The sequence below is a fragment of the Chenopodium quinoa genome, unplaced genomic scaffold (assembly GCF_001683475.1).
Source record: "Chenopodium quinoa cultivar QQ74 unplaced genomic scaffold, ASM168347v1, whole genome shotgun sequence".
Taxonomy (NCBI): domain Eukaryota; kingdom Viridiplantae; phylum Streptophyta; class Magnoliopsida; order Caryophyllales; family Amaranthaceae; genus Chenopodium; species Chenopodium quinoa.
The window spans coordinates 557363-580751 of NW_018744790.1; positions in this window are offsets into that span (position 1 = coordinate 557363).

Sequence of the window (23389 nt, forward strand, 5' to 3'; positions counted from 1 at the left end):
AAAACCCAGTGGGGTAAAAACCTGATCGAAGGGGAAAAGAGTACAGTGCATATAATACTCCCCCTGATTTCAGCATAATTTGCGAAGATGTCGCATTTCGATTCGGTGAACTAACTGCTCAAATTTCTTCGAAGGAAGTGATTTGGTGAACAGGTCGGCAAGATTGTCATAAGACTGAATTTGCTGGATATCTATTTCCTCGTCCTTTTGCAAATCATGTGTGAAGAATAGTTTTGGGGCAATATGTTTTGTTTTATCTCCCTTAATATATCCTTCAGTTACTTGAGCAATGCATGATGTATTGTCTTCAAATATGATGGTTGGGTCTTCTGTTATTGCGTTCATTCCACACTCCTTTTGGATATTACTGATCATCGACCTCAGCCATACACATTCTCGTCCTGCTTCATATAGGGGTATCAATTCTGCATGATTTGAGGATGTCGCGGTCAATGTGTGCTTTGTTGATTTCCATGATATTGCAGTGCCGCCATAAGTGAACACATATCCATTTTGTGACTTGGCATTTTGAGGATCCGATAAGTCAGCGCATGCGTACCCAATGAGAGCAGCATCTTGTTTCGGTTGATAATATAAACCAAGGTCTTGTGTCCCTCGTAGGTACCGGAGTAAGTGTCAAACTCCATTCCAATTAATGCCAATATGTTGGTGCATTGCTATGCCTGGCTAATAAGTTCACAGAGAAAGCTATGTCGGGTCTAGTGTTGTTAGCTAAGTACATTAAGGCTCCAATTGCACTTAAGTACGATACTTCTGGACCCAGAATATTTTCATTTTCTTCTCGGGGTCTGAATGGATCATTTTTCATATTCAAAGAAAGAACAACCATTGGAAATAAACATGGGCACGGGCCGTGCCCGTGCCGCCACGGGCCGTGCCGTGCCGACTCCGCAGCGGGCCGTGCCGTGCCGTGCCTGAATTTGGCACACCCCAGCCCACGGCACGGCACGACCCACGTGCCTTGCGGGCCGTGCCGTCCCGGGCCGCGGGCCAAACCGTGCCAGCTTATTTTTTTATTTATTTTTTTTTTAATAAATGAAAAAAAAAAACGAATTAAACGATATATTTTTTTTTTAGTACAACTTAATATATGTGATTAATATATGTTTATGTTAAATGTTAATGTTAATATATTTTGTTTTCATTTTTTGAACAAATTTATTTTAATTTAGGTTATATAAATTATTTATCTAATTAATAATTATGTTTAAGTTTATTTAAACAAATAAAAACAATTTTATTAATTTAGCAAAAAACAACAATGCATATAATTAAAAAGAATACGAGTGCGATAATCCGAAAACACAAAAAATTGAAGAATAACTTATTTTATTATATGACGGTAGGCGGTACGAATGTACGATAATTCAATAATACAAAATAAGTAATGATAATAAAAAATCGTACAATAGTGTATGAATATTGAATAACTTCATTTATTATACGGAATATGAAGTTCGATAATACAAAAAGAATACAATAGTGTATAATGTAAATATGTAATCATGTAATTATTATTGGTCGTCTTCGTCTTCGCCTTCGTCTTCGTCTTCGTCTTCTAGAGGTTTAAGTTCATCCGCCAAATGAGTTGATTGAGAAGTATGAGAACTAAAAGAAGTCGACGTTCCTTCATCGTCGTCGTTTTGTGCATAAGTACGATCTTGAGAACGAGTTTCGGCTTCCAACCAATCCTTGAAGCAAACACACATTTCAAGTGTTTCGGGTTTTAGTCTTGTTCTTCTATCGTCTAAAACTCGTCCCGACGAACTAAAAGCTCTTTCGGAGGCAACGGAGGAGACTTGGATTGCAAAAATATCATGAGCCATTGCCGACAAAATTGGATGTTTCACGGTTTGTGATTTCCACCAATCGAGGATGTCGAGGCCAAACTTCTCTTCATCGTCCATGCCTTTCATGAAGTCGTAACTTAAGTACATTTGCAACTCCGAAACATCGCTTTGTGTTCTCTTACTTGATGATGATTCCGTACCTGAAAACTTGGACATCATGTTAGCAGCTTGTGCAAATAAACCTTTGGCCCGTTTACTTACATTTTTGGATGTTTGAGAAGGGGCAAATCGAGACACGGTTCCATATTTACTTTCATAGGTGGAGTATAAAGAAAAAAAAATCATTTGTCACTTTACTTTTAAAAGCTTCAACATCATCTTCAAAATTCATGTTACTATAATAAATATCAATTAATAAAAAGGTGCCATCATACTTTTGCCTAGGATCTAAAATAGAAGCAAAAATATAAATCATAGGAATATCGGTGTAATATTTACGCCATTTTTCCTCCATGGATGGAAGATATCCACGATAAACATGTTGAGATCGGTGTTCTGCAAAAAGTTATGCAAGTAAACATGCATTACTAAGAAAAGAATGAGAACAAGGATTATATACAGAAGAAAAACAATGTGTCATACCATATAGTAATTGTAAAAACTGCATATATTTTTCACAATTAACCCAATCATCTTCTAGTAAAGCATTTTGTGGAAATTTCATATTATAAAAAAGTGTTAAATGAACCTTGTACTCGATTGCCCGACTCAACATTTCATAGGTGGAGTTCCACCTAGTTGGACAATCCGGTGCTATTTTTATGGTTTTTATCCGTTGTTGCCTGCAAAAACCTTTCTATTCTTGATATCTCATGTTAGAGCTATTAATAGACATAATAGCATTCCTTATTTTGTGATAAAATGGACCAATTGCTTGTGTTCCATCCTTCACACACAAGTTAAGAACATGACAAATGCATCTAACATGAAGTGCATCTCCATCTAATATAACATCGGTCAATTGGTTTTTGACCAAATTCGCACTATATGTCATAGAAGTTGCATTATCGAAAGTCATTGACATGATTTCCTAAGACTATATGCATCAATGGCTTCCATTAAATGATGTGAAATGTTAAGACCGGTATGAGGGTACTCAAGCATTTTGAAATGAATGATGCGTTTTTGTAACATCCACTCATTATCTAACCAATGACAAGTAACACATAAATAGTGGAGTCCGTAACCACCATCCCATGCATCGGCGGTTAAAGAAACTCTACTAGGAAGATTAGCTAATTCATTTACTAATTTCAATTTGTACTCTAGATAACTCTTCATGGCAGCAGATCGAACGGTTTTTCGGGAGATTTTTTTGTGTTTTGGTTGTAGTGCTCGGTTAATATAGTTGTTGAAGGCATCATTTTCGGCGAAAAGAAAAGGTTGTTCCGCATGTACAATCATTCTCCCAAGTTCATCCCTATCTCTCTCGTAATTGTAAATGAAGCCTTGTGGATGGAATTGAGAAATTTTGGGTTGGGTTGGATCACTAGATGGTCCACCACATTTTTTTGTATGTCTATTAAGGTGTCCCATCCCTCCCTTGGTATCGGCCGAGAAAATTTTACCACAAGTCCGACACTTGGCCTTTTGTCCATTTTTACTTAATTGATAATGTGACCAAACTTCACTCTTTCTTTTGGTTTGAGCAAAATCCTCTTCGGTACACCACTCTAATATGTTAGGATTTTGGGTGTTGGGCATTTGGGTGGATGGTTCACTCGACCCGCAGGATTGTGTTTGGCTACCTTGGGAAAGAGGAGGAAAAGGAAATTCATGTTGTTGAAATTGGCTTTGTTGAAATTGGGTCTAAGGAGCCATATCATCCATTTGTTCTTGCCCTCCCGTGTTTTGGGGATGAAAGAAAGGGGTGAAAGTGTTTGGAAAGGGCATGTTAGGGGAGAGAAAGGGCATGTTAGGGGGGGCATAGGCATTGAAGTGTTTGGATTTGGTGATTCCCTACGTTTTGACTTGGCTTTTCTAGAGGAGGAGGAAGCGTTCGGGTTTGATGCCATGATTAATTAATAATAATAACAATAAAAGTAACAATAACAATAATAATAATAATACAAATAACAATAACAATAACAATAACAAAGTAACAATAACAATAATAATAACAATAACAATAAGAATTAGTAAGTAGTTTTTATATAAATTAAATTTTTAAAAATAATTATAATAATAGTAGATTACTTGGATCAATGAGATCCCAGGTAGGAGAGGTTAGGAGCGACGTTGTCCAGAGCCCAAGTCCCGCCTTAGACAGATTTCAACAATCCAAATAACGCACAATTAAAATAGAAAGTAGTTTTTATATAATTAAGTAGTTCCAACTTCCAAGAATACAATAATAATAATAATAATAATAATAATAATAATAACAACAACAACAACAACAACAACAACAACAACAACAACAACAACAACAACAACAACAACAACAACAACAACAACAACAACAACAACAACAACAACAACAACAATAATAATAATAATAATAATAACAAGATTAACAACTAACAATAAAAAATTAAAATAAAGTTGAGTTAGATCTTACAATGACGCTTCAATGCTTTCCCAAATTTATAATTTCCCGAACTTATAATTTCCCGAATTTATAATTTCCCGAATGTAAATATAACAATATTTTTTTTTTGGTAGTAGACTAATAAAGGTAATAATAGTAAAAATGTAAAATTTATAAGAGAGTAGGAATTTTTTTTTTTTCACAAAAGAGAGCAAGATTGTAGGATTTGTAGGAATTTGAGAATTTAGAATTTGGGACTTGGGAGTAAGAAAATTAGAGAATAAGAGAGAAGAGATGAGTTGATGAATTGTGAAAATTTTGGAGGAAAATATGAGGTATTTATAGGGAATTTGGGTGGGAAAAGGGGTGGAAAACTAGCCGCTTATAGCTGTTGGAAAACGGCCATAAACGGCTAGTTTTCCAACGGTAAAGGAACGGGCTGTGCCGTGCTGGGCCAGGCTCGTGCCGTGCCGCCGGGTCGTGCCAGCGTGCCGGCCACCGTGCCGCCCGGCGTGCCACGTGCCGTGCCCGTGCCAAATCCCACAAATTTGTTCACGGCACGGCCCACAGGTGGGCCGCCGTGCCGGAGTCGTGCCGGGCCCGTGCCGCCCGCGTGCCGGCACGGCCCGTGCCCATGTTTAATTGGGAAGTTGGTTGGAGTTGCTTTGTCCATGAGGAATCTTTTCAAAACTCTTTCTGTATAGTTTGATTGATGGACAAAAATACCATGACTCAAGTGCTCAATTTGCAGTCCAAGGAAAAATTTAGTTTTCCCAAGGTCTTTCATCTCAAATTCTTTCATCAAGCGTTTTGCAGTTTTCTTGAGTTCATTTGGGGTTCCAATGATATTCAAATCATCAACATAAAAACTACAACGGTAGCGAATCCTGATTGTGATTACTTTATGAAAACACAGGGACTAACTTGGTTGTTCTTGAATCCTTCTCCCATAAGGTATTCACTGAGACGGTTATACCACATCCTTCCAGATTGTTTCAATCCATAAAGTGACCTTTTTAGTTTTATGGAAAGCAATTGTCTCGACTTGTGGTTTTCTGGTAGTTTTAGCCCTTCGGGGACTTTCATGTAAATGTCTGTATCGAGTGACCCATACAAATACGCAGTCACTACATCCATTAATTGCATTTGCAGTTATTTTGTGACTGTCAAACTTACCAGAAATCTTAATGTAGTTGCATCAACTACTGGAGAATTTGTTTCTTCATAATCAATCCCTGGAATTTGAGAAAATCCTTGGGCTACAAGTCTTTCCTTGTATCTAACTATCTCATTTTTCTCATTACATTTTCTCACAAATACTCATTTGTATCCAACAGGTTTTACACCTGCTGGTGTAAGGGTTATTTTTCCAAAAACTTCTCTTTTTTCAAGTGAGTTTAACTCAGCCAGCATTGCCTCATTCCACTTTGGCCAATCACTCCTACGTCGACATTCTTCAGTTGTTCTCGGTTCAACATCATTTTCATCAGACACAATGTCGATTGTGATGGAATTTGCAAATATTTCATTCATGATAACATTTTTCCTATTCCACTGAGTCTTGTTAGAGACGTAATTCATTGAAATTTCATTGTTATCGATGTTTTGAACGTCTTGTTCATTCCCGTAGGGCTGTCTTCTTGTTCGTGCCCTTTTGGATTATCATCATTTTCTTTACTTTCATCCACATTTGGTCTTTCTTGACCTTCTAATGGGGGAACATCATTAGTATCATTTTCTATTTCATCCAATCTTTTCAATTTCCTTGGCTTAGAATCTTTTGAACCAAGTGGTCTCCCACGCTTTCTTCGTGCTTGAGATTCATTTTCTATGGCCTTATTACCAGTTGGGATTTCAATACGTGTAGGGGAATTTTCTGCTGGTATATGTGATTTTGTCACCTTCTTCGTGTCTACAAATGCGTAAGGCAATTGATTTGCAACACTTTGTAAATGAACAATTTTCTTAACTTCTTGTTCACACGTATTTGTTCGTGGGTCTAACATCAACTGTTGTGTTACATTCCAAATAAGTTCAATTTCTTTCTTACGAGGGTCCGCTTTCTCTCCCCCTAAGGTTGGGAATACTGTTTCATTAAAGTGACAGTCGGCAAATCTAGCCGTAAATAAGTCACCCCAGTCAATGGTTCAAGATATTTAATCATAAAGGGGGATTCAAACCTGACATAAATTCCCAACCTTCTTTGTGGACCCATTTTTGTTCGTTGGGGTGGAGCAATGGGAACATATACAGCACAACCAAAGATTTTTAGATGTGAGATACTTGGTTCTCGACCACAAACAAGTTGTAGTGTTGAGAATTTATGATAAGATGTACGTAGGTCTCAATCTAATTAGCGTTGCTGCAGGCATTATAGCATGTCCCCAAGCAGATGATGGCAATTTTGACCTCATTAATAATGGCCTTGCAATCAATTGTAATCTCTTAATTAGTGATTCAGCTAGACCATTTTGTGTATGAACATGAGCTACTGGGTGTTCAACATCAATTCCAATTGATATACAATAATCATTAAATGTTTGGAATGTAAATTCCCCAGCATTGTCAAGCCTTATTTTCTGTATTGTATGATATGGGAATTGTGCTCTTAATTTGATAATTTGGGCAAGTAATTTTGCAAAGGCAACATTTGTACTTGAAAGCAGACTGGCATGTGACCATCGTGTAGAAGCATCAATTAAAACCATGAAATATCGAAATGGTCCGCATGCCGGATTAATTGGTCCACATATATCTCCATGAATTCTTTCCAAGAATTTTGGAGATTCAGTAGCAATTTCTTTCATAGATGGCCTTATTATTAATTTACCAAGTGAACATGCAAAGCATGTTAATTCATCTGATCGAGGAATTTCGACATTTCTTATTGAATGTCCAACTGAATGTGTTATTATTCTTTGCATCATCCTAGTTGTTGGATGCCCCAAACTATCATGCCATAAAATAATCAAATTTTTGTCATCTAACTTCTGGTTAGATACCATATTGATTCACACGGGTTGTATGTTTATACGATATAACCCCGAAGAATATGCTGGCAATTTCTCATATATATTTTCTTGCCATGTTTTTCTGCCGTGAGGCATATATACTCTTTTTGATATGTTGTCATTGTTTCTAGATGATAGTCATTTTGGCGTACATCTTTAAAGCTTATGAGATTTCTTCGAGATTTACTCGAATATAAATCATTATTGATTATTAATTTTGTTCCATTTGGAAGCATTATACAAGCCTTTCAAATCCTTCAATTAATTTAGCTGACCTGGAAATAGTGTTTACATTTGCTTGAAACAACTTTAATTGTGAAAAATATTCTATCCTTCAAGATAGTATGTGTTGTTCCACTGTCCACAAGGCAATGATATTCGGAACTAACTTCAGGCAGATCCATATCTTCATAAAATAAATTTGAGATTAATTAGTTTAGAATAATATCATACAAAGTTTTATTGATGATAGGGATTAAAAGTACATGACTAGAAATTTAAAATACAAGACATAAAGAAAATACATTAAAACATAATATATGTTACATTAGTAGATGGAAAACCTAAGCATTATTATTTTCTCCAAGGATGAAATCATTTCCCATTTCAGCATTATCCATGAAATAATCAGATACGTTAAGGCTGGGACAAGGAGCATTTTCTTCGTTGACATAACTTGCTTCTGCATTTTTCTCTTTGCCTTTTACAAAAGCTTGGTAAATGTCCACCAAATGTTTAGTCGTACGACAAGTACGTCCCCAATGCCCTGCCATGCCACATTTGTAGCATGTGTATTTTCCTTTCGAAGGAGTTTGTTTGTGGCTTCCAAATGATTGTCCCTTCTGTTTTTCAAAATTTTCAAAATTATCGTTTCTTTGAAAATTGTTTCTACCACGACCACGACACGCCCACGGCTGCAATAATTTCCACAACCATTGTAATTTCCACGTTCACCTCTTCGTGTAGCATTTGACTCGGGTGGATAAGAATTTGTTGCATTTGCCTCATGATGAGTGGCCAAAGACCCAGTTGATCTAAGATTATGATTTTTCAACAAAAGTTCACTATTTTGTTCCGCAACAAGCAATACACTCATTTATTCATTAAACTTTTTGAAACCTCTTTCACGATATTGTTCTTGCTACAGTATGTTGCTTGCATGAAAGGTAGTGAGTGTTTTTTCAATGATCTGTTCATCCATGACTGGATGATCACAGTATCTCAATAAAGATACTATCTCATGTATAGTTGTATTATAATCAATTACAAATCATTTGAAATCCTAGAATCGTAAATTTGTCCAGTTAAATAATGCCTTAGGAAAGAGCACCCTTTTATGGTGTCCAAATCTTTCATTAAGGCAATCCCATAATTCTTTGGGATCTTCAACCATCATGTACTCAGTTTTAAGGCCTTCATGTAAATTATGCCCTAACAACACTAAGGCTTTTGCCTTATCTTGTTTAGTAATAGGTTTTAGAACCGTCATTGCAAAAGTGGTAGCATCAGTTGTTTGACCGGAGGGAATTTTATTTTCTTTAACTGTGTGCTCCAAGCCTTGAGCTTTCAAATTCATCATTGCATCCACTTTTCATTCCAGAAATTTCTTTCTAGGTAAATCTAAGATGCTGAATTGTCTAATCATAAGTTCTCCCATTTTAGCTACAATAAATTAAGTGATAATTAGTTTATAATAACAAATTTTATGTACAACACATATGTTTAGTCCTTCCATAATTATAGTTAGGTTAATAAAATAAGTAATAATTAAATTTATCAATAATAAACCATAAATAATATTTTTTTTTATTTTCTCCCCTTTGGTTTATTATTGTGAGTAATTATATGATTAAGCAAAAATCAATCATGCTAGTTGCAAAAAAAAAAAAAAAAAGAAATAAAAGCAAAATGACAACAATAACAATCGTAACAATAATTATAATGATAACGGTAATATTATACAATGATGATTAATAACAACAAGCCAACAAAATAAAACAAAACCAAGCTTTTAATATACTAAAACGACAAAATAAGTGAGTTTTACTTATACATAATGACAAAAATTAAAATTGCTACAGTAAAACTACAAGCCTCGTAATTAGAAGAAATATTGTTTTATCTTCATTAAATATTCCTCAAAAGTGAAGGTGTGGGTGTTTTGGTTGCCATCGGCGGGGAACATATCGGAGAAGAAGGGGATGAAAAAATTTTAGGTGATTTTTGGATAAAAATTAGGAAGGGATAAGGAATTTGTTGTGAAATCGGGCTGCCTTTTATAGAGGTAGGTTTATCCGTTACTATTCTGTACAACTATAAAAATATCATATAATAATCTAATATACTGACAAAAATTATGGTCTAAATATATATATTTATAATTGTAAAATGTTATCTGTAGGGAATAATTTCAAGTGTTAATCCCCCTAGCTTGAACCCCACTGTGATCATACACTAAAGTACGGTGGCGCCCAAAAGGGAAGAAGATAGAGCAAAAGAGTCGCCAACAAGTTTTAGGAACTTGTAAACCGTTCATAGGATGAAGGTTACACCCCTTAACGATCCAAGAGATCGTCAACTCCATAAGGTCTTGAACCAAATAAGGGTTCGGGGATGAAGGTACAAACCCAACCTAAAAGAGATTGAACCTGCCCTAATAATAGGCCTCTAATTTATTCTGATCGTATTCATGTGCGCTTTCTAATTAACATGCAATCAATAGGATTAACCCTAAACCTGTTTATCTATGTTGGTTGAATTTTATGCACAAATAAACTATTATTGGCGATCACTTGAAATTATAATCACATTAACCCTAAACAAGATTATTAATTATCTTATTAAGCGCGATTACAAATACAAATTCCCTTTAAACATGCAATAAAAGGTGTGATCAAGCAATAACAATAAATATCATCAAGCAACATAATAAATCATCAATATCATGAATAATAATTATAATAATAATAATAATAACAATATCATCATAATCAAAATAATAATAATAATAATAATAATAATAATAATAATAATAATAATATTCATAATCATAATAATAACATTTATAATCATGTTCATGTTAATATTAAAGCATAATAATAGCAAGATCCTAGGCATGATACTAACAAGATTAATAACAAGCCCTAGCATGTCACTAAGCAATAAAAATCAAATCCTTAACCCTAACATGATACTAACAATCATAAATATTAGGAAGAACATAGGAAGCATCATAACAATCATATTTAATATTAAAATTATCCTAGACATGATACTAGGAATATCATAATAACAATATAAAAATGATGTCTACATCATAAAATCAATAAAAACATTAAAGTACTTACTTTGATGCCTCGTACCTCTTTCTAATAACAAAATACACACGTTAGTAACTTCAAGGAAAATAATAATCAAAACAATTAAATTAAATAATTGAAATAGAGATTTGGGACCAAACCCTCAGAAATTAAACCTTTCACGTCTAGGGCGAAGGCAACTTCGAATATGGCTAGGTGTTTCTAAATCTTGTGAATGCGGAATTTTGTATGTAAAAGCAAGGTTAGAAAAGAGAGAGATGAATGAAGGAGAAAGATGGATGAATAAGAGAATTGGAGAATTAATGATTGCCAATGAAAACTGATTGTAGGTGATAATTAATTAAAACTTATTGTTGATGCAAATTCGTAAGAATTGGTGAATGAAAACGGAGATTTTAATAAGTTATTTATAGAGAAAATCAGCCAAAAAGATAAAATAAACAAAACAGAGTCTGACGCATAAAAAACAGAGCTGGCGCAAACCCTGGCTAACTGGCGCCAGGCACCAACACTAGCGCCAGGCGCCAATGGCTAGCGCCAGGCCTGGTTCCAGGCGCCAAGCCTGGTTTTAACGTGTTTTCGAAAATCAGATAAGTTTGCCGTAATGGAGGATAAAATCATATAATTTCCTCGAAAATGCTATTTGATTTTAATTAAAACTCTGAAACGTCAACAAAAGTCAATTTATCAATGCTAATTGAATTAGGAATGAAAAGAACCTTCTAGAAGAATCTAGAAGACTAAAACCATTCCTAATTGCATTAGGAATGATAAATCATATTAGGCCCTCCTCAAGATCATTGGGCCGTAGATAAAGTTCAAACCGGGTCCAGTTTAGTAATTTGGCCATAACTTCCTCAATATTCATCGGAATTGGGCTTATAATATATCGTTGGAAAGCTCTTGTCAAGCCCCATCCAACTACACTACTATTGGACCCATATAATGGACCAACCAAACTGGATTTGCTGTTTTCTTAAAATAAGTTTTCAAAAACAGAGAGAAGAGAAAAAAAATTGAAAACTATCCGCAACACTAGACTTTCCACACTTTCACTTCATTTGATTATGATTCGATGTGAAAGGTACTCATCACTGGGTTTGGTTTTGGGGAGACACAAATGGGTGTCTATAGAAGCCCCCACTTTGACTGAGTTTGGAGAAACGCGAGTTTCGAAAACAAAAGTCAAAGTAGCGGTAGGGACGGAGAATGATTCAGAACGTTCTACGATCCTATACCATTCTTGTAACGGTGATACCTGCAAAACTAGCGTTATTTAAACAAATAAAAGAGTTAAAAAACGCGTATCTTGCACCGTCGAGTACACGTCTCTGAAAGTAACCGATTGTTTTGCTGCTTCACTGTTTTGATGACCTTCTGCAAGCTAGAGAATGCCATCCCGCTTTAAAACCGCTACGCCCGTAACTGCTTCCAAGTTAGAAGATTGCTTCGCCTGAAACTATCCTCCTCCGCTATGATAGTATTCCACATCCAAGGGAATACCATCAAAGATTGCTTCTCTTGAAACAATCCTCAGCTGTTTGTGACAATTCTCCACAATCTAGGGAACGCCACCTTGCTGTTTCGATGTTCACTCATCTCTGAACAAAGAGCTTCTTTTTGATATGTTCACGCGTCTCTGAACAAAGAGCTTCTTTTTGATATGACTCCAATTTCCGCTGTGATAGTCTTCGAAAAGATCACTGCTTTTTAATCCTTAATGCTGCTATGCCAGTACGTCGGTGCTTTGCTGCTTGTGAACCAGTATGTCGGTGCTTTTGCTGTGATGACATTGGGAATAGTTGCCAACACAACTCTTGTATGATATGACAATCCGTTTTAGGGAAAGTTGTCAATGCCACGTATCAATCCATACTTGGAAATGTTGCCACGATGAAGCGACAATCCGTATCTCGGAAAATTTGCCAAAATCCAATTTTGGGAAAATTTGCCGATGCTTCGTAACAATCTTTCATAAGAACTTTGCTACGATCGACAGTCCACACCTTGGAATATAACTCTTGAAAGCAATCCACCTTGGAAATTTGCCAACGCTATGCGACAATCCTTTTGGGAAAATAATGCCACTATTGACAATCTGCGTCTTGGAACATTTGCAAAAAAAGAGTTGACCGACAATCCACTTCGGGAAAATTTTCCACTTACTGAAATGAATGACAATCCACGTTGAGGAACCTTTGCCGAAATTTATGATGAATAGAGACCTACAACAATCCTTTGGGAAATTTTGCCATAGGGAACTGGGTGTATGACAATCCAATCTCAGAAAACTTGCCAACGATCTATGAATGTATGACAACTCGAACTTGGAAAAACTTGCCAAACAAAGAAGGAGCACGGCAATCCACGCTTGGAAACTTTGCCAGAGATGACAATCCAATCTTGGAAAAATTTTCGTTGAAGAAGATGCACGACAATCCATTTTTGAAAATATTGTCAGTTGGGGATGACAATCCAATTTTTGGAAAGCTTTGTCGTTTAATAAGAATGCGCGACAATCCATATTTGGAAATATTGTCGTTTGAGTGCTTGCTTTTGAACCGATTGTAGTGAGCTAGTGTTTTAGGCGCTTAAGCTAAGTGAGACGATCTTTCGTCAGGTCGATCACTTATTGCAATTGTAATCAAACCGACTACTTAATCATGTCAAATTGCTTATAGGGGCTAACTGGCGTACCAAGGAACCCGAAATTGTTGTATGAGGTCGAAATCACCTTTCTGAGAGGCTTCGAGTTCTGTCGCTGCTGAAATATCTCTGGCGCCAAGCATTGGAGTAGGGTCTTCCCTATTCTGTTGCACCTGTATTTATTTTGACTATAGAACTTTGCCAATTTCTTCAATTATCTTAGGGTTGACCTAAGGTTTAACGTCGCTTGACTCATTGACTTGACACAACTCAAGGCATAAACTTGACTCGCTGTGATTGACTCGAGGTTGACTCGACTCGAAGTGAAATGACACGTGTGACTCGTGACCGTGTGTGCATTGTAATGTGATCGTGCGACTCGAAAATGCAAAAAAAGAAAAAATTCAAAAAAATTTCCGTCATTTTTGTGGAGGGTACCGACTTTCTCCCGAAAAAGAAAGAGGCGAAAAAGAATCGAAGTTTGAAAATGCATGTTGAACGAGCTTAGTCAAATGTTGTTTGATACTATCTCTCAAGGTGCAAGGATTAATCCATCCTAGGCTATCTCAATTGGCTCAATAATGAAAGTATTTGGGTAACTTAGGCACGGAGGCTAAGCACTTCATACTTAGTGATGTGTCAAGGCATGCTTTAGCGTTGTATTAAGATTCCATGACAAAGGGTTCCTAATGGAAGTATATTTTGTCATGTATCTGTGCAGTGTGTGAAAGTGACACTAAAGCTAGGCCGCAAAGGCTAAGTGTGTGGAAAAATATACTGAAAAGAGTCAAATAATGGTGACTCTTAGGCTAGGTAAGCTAATGATGTAGGGATCAAGCCCCCAAGTCTAGCTCTAAGTGAATAGGGATGAGCATAGGAGATCCCTTGATATGATCATGGTGTGTGAATGTGAATATGAATGCATGTTTATTACGGCCGCACCTCGATGTGAGGTTGCCTACATATCCGTTAGGAATCAGGCCGAACATAGCTCTAGCCGAACCTCGCACAAGTGTGTATACCTCAAAAAGGTCTTTTAAGGGTTGTAACGTGGTTAGGCTAAAGGTTATAGAATAAGGGGATAAAGGCTCAAGACCCTAGATAAGCCCCCCAAGGTGTGCAACCTCGCTTTTGAATCTTTATATTTATGCTTGAGTTCCTACTCTTTTTTAGCTCTTTTTGCTTTATTTATTTTATTTTAATAAGTGTGGGCAATCCCGATCATGCGGTCTATCACTCACTTGGCATTCATGTTTCTCAGTCACGGTACCGAGCACTCGATAAGAGACGCAATCTGAGACGTGTTTTTATCGAAGATATTTTCATATCAAATACATTGGAAACACTTACCCTTTTGTACACTTTTTTCATTTTTTTTTTATTTTTGCTTATTTTTTGCTATTGCTTTCTTTTGAATTTGCTCAAGCTTTCTGTAGAATTGCATAAGTTGCACACCATCCCACCCCAAGGTTAGGTAGATGTAGGTTGAAAAAGGAAGGGTTTATCGTTAGACGAGGCTCAAAGGGGTTTATCAAAAAAGGATGTGTAATTGAAGGGTGAAAGGTGATATTATGTGGCTACAAGGGGTGCCTCAAATCATTGGTATACCTTGTGCTTAATTCGACATGGATTTTTTTTTTTAATGCAATGCAATGTGATGATCATATATAAGAAAATAAATGCTCATTTTATTAAAAAAAAAAAAGGGAAAAGAATCTACAAAATTAATCTAAAGGAAAAGAAAAGGTGCCTATGCTAGACTTATTGAGGAAAGGAAAAAATGAAAAAGAAATAGAAAAAGAGGTCATGAAATCTTGTCGTTGAAGCTCGCCTCTTGTCTTGTGTTGTTTGCTTCATAATCACCGAGTCTTCTCGCTAGCTAGAGGCAATGGGATTTTGTTGGCTTCTATGAGATCTTGAATGAGATTTTGAAACTTGTAGCATTCATCAGTGGTATGACCGCGTCCTCGATGGTACTTGCAATAGGAGTTTGGATTCCATCTCGAAGATCGATTTTCTGGTGTTGGATCCTCGGTAGGGCCAATAGGTTTGATTAATCCTCGATCAGAGAGACGATCGAAAGCAGCATCGTAGGTCATTCCAATGGGTGTGAACTCTCGCCTGGGTTTCCTTTTAGATCCTTGATTGTCCATGGCTAAGACACCATTATGGTCAAAGGTACTAACATTATTACTAGAGTGGGCGTTTCCGGAAGAAGAAGGATTATCGTTCTTCTTTCCTTTCCATCCACCGTGGTTACTATTGTTAGTAGCTTTTTGCTTTGCGAGGTCGTCTTCGATTTTAATTCCGATGTCATAAACGGCCTTGAAAGTATTCAAGTTGTGTTGATATTTTAAGTGCTTTGAATACTTTTCTTAGAGATTCTTGATAAACATCCTCACAGACTCCTTTTCGGTGGGGACCTCAATCATCTTGGCGGAAATTTCCCTCCATTTATTAAAGAAAGAAGTAAAGCCTTCATTCTCTTTTTGTCTTAGCATCTCAAGTTGTTTATGGTCGGTTTCAACTTGGATATTGCACTTGTATATATCGACGAAAGCGTTTACTATCGATTCCCAGGTAAAGGTTTTCTCCTTGTCAAGGGAGAAGAACCATTGTTGACAAACGGCTTCAAGAGATAGTGGGAACAGAGAGGGGAAAACCTTCTTATCGATACCCTTAATGTTCATTATAGTTTCGAAAGCTCTTAGATGAAAATAAGGGTTATCAGTTGCCTTGAGTTCGGGATGTCAGTGGCATTGAACTTTTGTGGAATAAGTTCTTTGTTCAGCGAGACCCCTTGTGAACTCATGCCTTGAAATTTATAGTCACTAGATAGCTTGCTTAGACTCTCTTGCATGAGGTTCATTTGTTGTTGCTTCACGGGATCATCGATCTTGAGTGTGAGTAGCTTTAGTGTCTCAGTTACGGTAACCAATTGGTTCCTAAGCTCATTGACTTCTTCTTGACTTGCCATTATCTTTTTAGCCTTCCTCTTTTGACGAATCGGTTTATCGAAAAGTGAAACTTGAATAAAGAGGTTGTCCTTGATTAATCGCCCTTCTTTCCTCGACCAAGTACTGTGGAAAAGGAATTTGGGGATATTTATTGTTAATTATTTGACTCAAACTTCATTCAATATGCAATGGATGGAGGAAGTGAAGAAATATTGGAATAGAATGTGAAAAAAAAAGAAAAAGATGATGTAGATGGAGGGGTATGAAGAATTAGCAATAGAATGTATCCCCCAACTCAAATGACGGAAAAAGACCGACTCATGCATGAACCTAAGACATGGTCATGGTGACATATACTCAAAGTGTGTGCTAAGACTAGTGAGTGTAGATGGTACGTTAAGACTCGTGTCATGACCATGTGGCTAAACTATGTGACTAGACTCAAGCAAAGACTAAGTTAAGACTTCACGTATATGCATTAAACTTGACAGACTGTGGTATTTTAGTCATAACTTTTTATCTGTGACTCTGATTTAGATGAAACCAACGCCAAATTAAAGATAAAACTCGGGGCTACAGATCCATAGGTTGTACGACTCGTAGGTCTTCTTATAACTCCGGCTATAACCAAAACAAGTTGACGTTTGTGCAGTATACGGGAATAAAAATCCGGGTTGACTTAAAGGAACTATGACTCGATTTTATATTTATTTATTAGCTCAAATTAATTAATTAATTAAACAAAGTCCTTTAGTCATTAATTAGTTTATTTAGTCTTAACATAAGTCAAACAAACGGTTAAGAAAACATAGAATATATGCAAAACAAATAATGCACAATTAGTCAAGTAGGCACAATATGATGCAATGAGTTCGCAACCTAACCATGGCTCTAGTTCTCTAAAGTTGGGATATGGTTTAGTCAATAGAGGGTCCATGGTTAATTGTCCGGATGCACCACGCGGAAGCCTAACCGTGAAGGGTTGGCGCGAGTGGATGGGACACCGCGAGTTTTAGAAAAAACTCGCTTCCATGGTTTGGTGAATTCAACATCTCGGATGTACCCTTTGTTGCACGGAGCGTTCAATCGAGTAGATGGAGCATGAATTCCCAGAGGGTTATGTCCATATGTAGAACACATATGGGTTTCAGAAAAGTGAGAAAAAATACAATTAGGAAGTAGGATCGAGCAAACAATACGAAAAACCGGTCGAAATTAGAACGCATATTTCTGGCTCGGTATTGGGGGAAATTGGCGCCAGCAAACAGAGACTGGCGCCAGCTTTTAGCTGTAGCGCCTGGCGCCAATACTGGCGTCTGGCGCTACGACTAAAATGCTGGCGCCAAGCTCTGGCCCCTGACGCTACTTCCCACATGCCTCAGCAGCTTTCTGTGCTCGATAAAATTTTCCAGTTTCGCGCGGTGTTATTTTGGTCCTAGTTGTGAAAGATATTTCTCAAATTTCCTACATGTAAAATACTATGTTTTTAACTCATTACGGATGGTCTTTCCAATAAGATCTTTTTTATGCATATGACAATAATGTTAATCAAAATTACGCACATGAAATACTTAGAACTTTTCGAGTCTCATCCACTCATTCTAAATCATTGCCGAAACGAATTCAGGAATTAAAATAGAAATCCTCCCCAGTGGAGTCGCCAAAAACTGTAGGGAATAATTTCAAGCGTTAATCCCCCTAGCTTGAACCCCACTGTGATCATACACTAAAGTACGGTGGCGTCCAAAAGGGAAGAAGATAGAGCAAAAGAGTCGCCAACAAGTTTTAGGAACTTGTAAACCGTTCATAGGATGAAGGTTACACCCCTTAACGATCCAAGAGATCGTCAACTCCATAAGGTCTTGAACCAAATAAGGGTTCGGGGATGAAGGTACAAACCCAACCTAAAAGAGATTGAACCTGCCCTAATAATAGGCCTCTACTTTATTCTGATCGTATTCATGTGCGCTTTCTAATTAACATGCAATCAATAGGATTAACCCTAAACCTGTTTATCTATGTTGGTTGAATTTTATGCACAAATAAACTATTATTGGCGATCACTTGAAATTATAATCACATTAACCCTAAACAAGATTATTAATTATCTTATTAAGCGCGATTACAAATACAAATTCCCTTTAAACATGCAATAAAAGGTGTGATCAAGCAATAACAATAAATATCATCAAGCAACATAATAAATCATCAATATCATGAATAATAATTATAATAATAATAATAAAAATATCATCATAATCAAAATAATAATAATAATAATAATAATAATAATAATAATATTCATAATCATAATAATAACATTTATAATCATGTTCATGTTAATATTAAAGCATAATAATAGCAAGATCCTAGGCATGATACTAACAAGATTAATAACAAGCCCTAGCATGTCACTAAGCAATAAAAATCAAATCCTTAACCCTAACATGATACTAACAATCATAAATATTAGGAAGAACATAGGAAGCATCATAACAATCATATTTAATATTAAAATTATCCTAGACATGATACTAGGAATATCATAATAACAATATAAAAATGATGTCTACATCATAAAATCAATAAAAACATTAAAGTACTTACTTTGATGCCTCGTACCTCTTTCTAATAACAAAATACACACGTTAGTAACTTCAAGGAAAATAATAATCAAAACAATTAAATTAAATAATTGAAATAGAGATTTGGGACCAAACCCTCAGAAATTAAACCTTTCACGTCTAGGGCGAAGGCAACTTCGAATATGGCTAGGTGTTTCCAAATCTTGTGAATGCGGAATTTTGTATGTAAAAGCAAGGTTAGAAAAGAAAGAGATGAATGAAGGAGAAAGATGGATGAATAAGAGAATTGGAGAATTAATGATTGCCAATGAAAACTGATTGTAGGTGAGAATTAATTAAAACTGATTGTTGATGCGAATTCGTAAGAATTGGTGAATGAAAACGGAGTTTTTAATACGTTATTTATAGAGAAAATCAGCCAAAAAGATAAAATAAACAAAACAGAGTCTGACGCATAAAAAACAGAGCTGGCGCAAACCCTAGCTAACTGGCGCCAGGCACCAACACTAGCGCCAGGCGCCAATGGCTAGCGCCAGGCCTGGTTCCAGGCGCCAAGCCTGGTTTTAACGCGTTTTCGAAAATCAGATAAGTTTGCCGTACTGGAGGATAAAATCATATAATTTCCGCGAAAATGCTATTTGATTTTAATCAAAACTCTGAAAAGTCAACAAAAGTCAATTTATCAATGCTAATTGAATTAGGAATGAAAAGAACCTTCTAGAAGAATCTAGAAGACTAAAACCATTCCTAATTGCATTAGGAATGATAAATCATATTAGGCCCTCCTCAAGATCATTGGGCCGTAGATAAAGTTCAAACCGGGTCCAGTTTAGTAATTTGGCCATAACTTCCTCAATATTCATCGGAATTGGGCTTATAATATATCGTTGGAAAGCTCTTGTCAAGCCACATCCAACTACACTACTATTGGACCCATATAATGGACCAACCAAACTGGATTGACTGTTTTCTTAAAATAAGTTTTCAAAAACAGAGAGAAGAGAAAAGAAATTAAAAACTATTCGCAACACTAGACTTTCCACACTTTCACTTCATTCGATTATGATTCGACGTGAAAGGTACTCATCACTAGGTTTGGTTTTGAGGAGACACAAATGGGTGTCTACATTATCACATTGAGAATGCAAGCCATAGTGGTCCGAGAGCCGTAATATCTAAAAAAGATCATGGGTTCAAAAACGGAAAGAAACACAAAGTATGTAAAAGTAAGAAAAATAATAAGTATAAAAGGTTGCATCTTCTTGTCAATTTAGTTAATAATATGCATGCAGAATTACTACTACACAATTATAACAACTAAAAATTAATACTTTACGTGAAAGATGAGCATGTAACATGCATAAATCAAACAAAAAAAAAAAAACAATATAACAACATGAATAAAACAAAGGAGGATATAATGATTTTACAAGTAAGAGAATTGTTTTTCACCGTTGTTTTTAAGGTATATAATACAATAAATGTTTGAGTTTCTGGTACAGAGGATCCCAAATATGGGCAAATATAGAGCATACTCCTCAAAACATTTAGAAAAAGATAGTATTATTTGTTATAAATTTTTAAAAGTATGTATAAATATACCTGACTAGAAACTGGTGTTGATAACGTGTTAAATATTTACTGATAGAAAGTTTTATTCAGAGAAGTAAAGAAGAAGTAAGTGAAGATGGAAAATTGGTAGTGTTGCTCCGGTAAATTTTCTTGTGTCATTTACACTTGCATGACACTCTTTATATAGCATGAGTGTTCAATTAGGAGTACAATAATTACATACATATAGTCATATGAGTTCACAAGGGTTTGGACTCATATAAGCATTGTAACATCAAATCAATAATTGGCATATATTCATTATCTTGTAACAATAAATACTTTTTTGTTTCACTCTTTAATGAATGAAACTTACTCAATAGTCGATATATATAAGTTACCTCGATATTCCCTCCATTTTTAAATATTTGCTCCTTTTTCCATTTTCAACCGTTTTTATATACGGAGTACTTGTTTCATTTTCTTATTTAGAAATCTTTTACAATATTTAATTAATTACTCTCACCTGGTGGAACAACCATAAATCATATTTTATTAATCATATTCCCTCTCCTCCAATTCTCCCCAGTACTTTTGCATTTTATAATTTTTTATTCTTCTACCTACCCCACTACCTTCACATTTTTATTATTTTCTCCAATTTCTCCTTAACACTCTGCGCATGGAGAAATAGAGCAATTATTTAAAAACGCAGGGAGTATAAACAAAAGTTATTTATAAACTTTATTGATAAAAGTTACCTAAAAATTGTAAAAGTTACCCTAAATTCAACAAAATTTACCTCGATGTACAATAATATTACTGTACATCGGATGTATACAAAAATATTTATTTTTTTTTATTGTTCTTTTTTTAATACAAGTAAAATGGTTTATTTACTTGAAAATACGGTAGGATTTTTTGAAATCATCTCAATGAATAAATTAATGTATTATTTTTCATTGTTATAATTTACTTTAATAAGTTTTAATTAGTTCCAATTAGTTTCAATAAGATCTAATAAGTTCAAATCTAGTCAAATAAGTTTTAATCAGGTTTGATTAGTCACAATCAAGTCTAATTAATCTTAATAAATTCAAAATTCAATCGAGTTTATTAATTTCCAATCGGGTTCTGTTTGTTCTGATGACTTCGGTTTAAGTCCAATCAAGTGAAGAAAACGCATCCATAGTTAGATTAAATTTGCCATAAATCATTTAACCAATAAAAGCACAACATTAAAAGTAGTTCGAACTAATTAAAACCTCTTATCTAACTCCATCTTTGCTGTAAAAAGGATTTGATGTAATACATATTCAATAAAATGAATCTTTATTTAGGGAGCTCATATGATAAGATACTCTTCAATAAGTATTTTTGTTGGGAGTAGTCTTATGATCGGTAACAAGTGTCAACCTATAAAGTTTCCCAAGGTGCACATGAGTGAGGACTAAATGCACTGGAACAACTCATGTTGGTTTATGGGGCTAATAGTCGATCTATATTGCATATATTCGGCTGTGAGTAATATTAGCTTGTGTGGTATATATATGGGGCCAATTGTCAATCCACTAATTCCTTGCGCATTTGGTAACTATGCTAAGATACTCCCTAATTATGCGTGCTGACTAGGAGTTGTCTTAGGATGAGTGATCTTTAGTATTCAGAGTGTGTATGAGTAGAAAACTTGTGTTACTCTATGAAGTCAAATGTCAATAGAGCCCAAAAATAATTTAAGTGATATGTTAAGAGCCTAAAAAATTCTACCCTAAAATATGTTAGAGTCCCAAAATTTTCATGTAGAAGTTAAGTTAAAGTCTCAGAAATTCCAATCATTAGGTTAGTTAGGGTCCCAAACTGTACAATTGGTAGGTTGATTAGGGTACATGAAAATACAATCGATATTTACATTTAATGAAGCTTTATTGCATTTAATGAGCAAATATTTGTACAAAATGAGTTCATTATTGTGCTCATTTGCACAAAATGAGAAAATTTGCACAAAAGCATACTTCCTCCGTTAATTGTTAGTAATTGCAACAAAGGAATATTTTATATATCACAAATAATACCCCTTTGTTGCAATTAACATTTGATAGAGGAATTATTATTAATGGAAACTTCTCAATTGCAAGCGTGATATGAGAGAAACTAGTGAAAACTCACAAATTCAACTTCAATTCATTACAATGGTTGCTTGAAACCTCTGATTTTTTACTTTAACTGGAAGAACTTCTGGAAACTTAAAGTTCCTTTTAAGTATAAAATGTTCTTGTGGATTGCATTCTATCTATCATTCCCACGGCTTCTCTTCTTACCTCCAAATACCCAAACTTTGACCTAATCTGTGCTAGATGCAATTCTCATTTAGAAGACTTTATTCATCTCTTTAGGTATTGTCTTTCAACTATCATTCTCTGAAAGATGATTTTTGTGAAATTAAAACCACCACCCTCTTTTTGCTATTCCATCTTCATGAAAGCTGATTGGGAGGATTGGTTGGTGTTTAATTTTAGCCAGTCTTAAAAAATTGAGTTGCACTTTTCTCATGGGAATGTGGCAGATTTTGAAACTCAGGAATGGGATCATTTTCAAAAATAAATCCTATAACTGCAATTCTCTGTTCCACAGATTTATATTGGATTACAAAATCAATACTTTTATTTTGCAGGGTGATCCAAAAGGCAAAGGAAAGGTGGGAGATGCAGGTGGTTCAGGAGGCTCTATCTATTCTGGGTAGAAACCTCCAAGACCAGGATTCCTGAAACTGAATACTGATGGAGCATGGAAGAGTACCACTGAGGGTGGTGGTGGAGGAGTTTTTAGAACCGAAAAAGGAGCTTGGTATTTTGGGTACTCAAGCAAATACAATGCTCCTTGTGCTCTGGCAAGTGAATTGTATGCTTTAGTGAACTGTA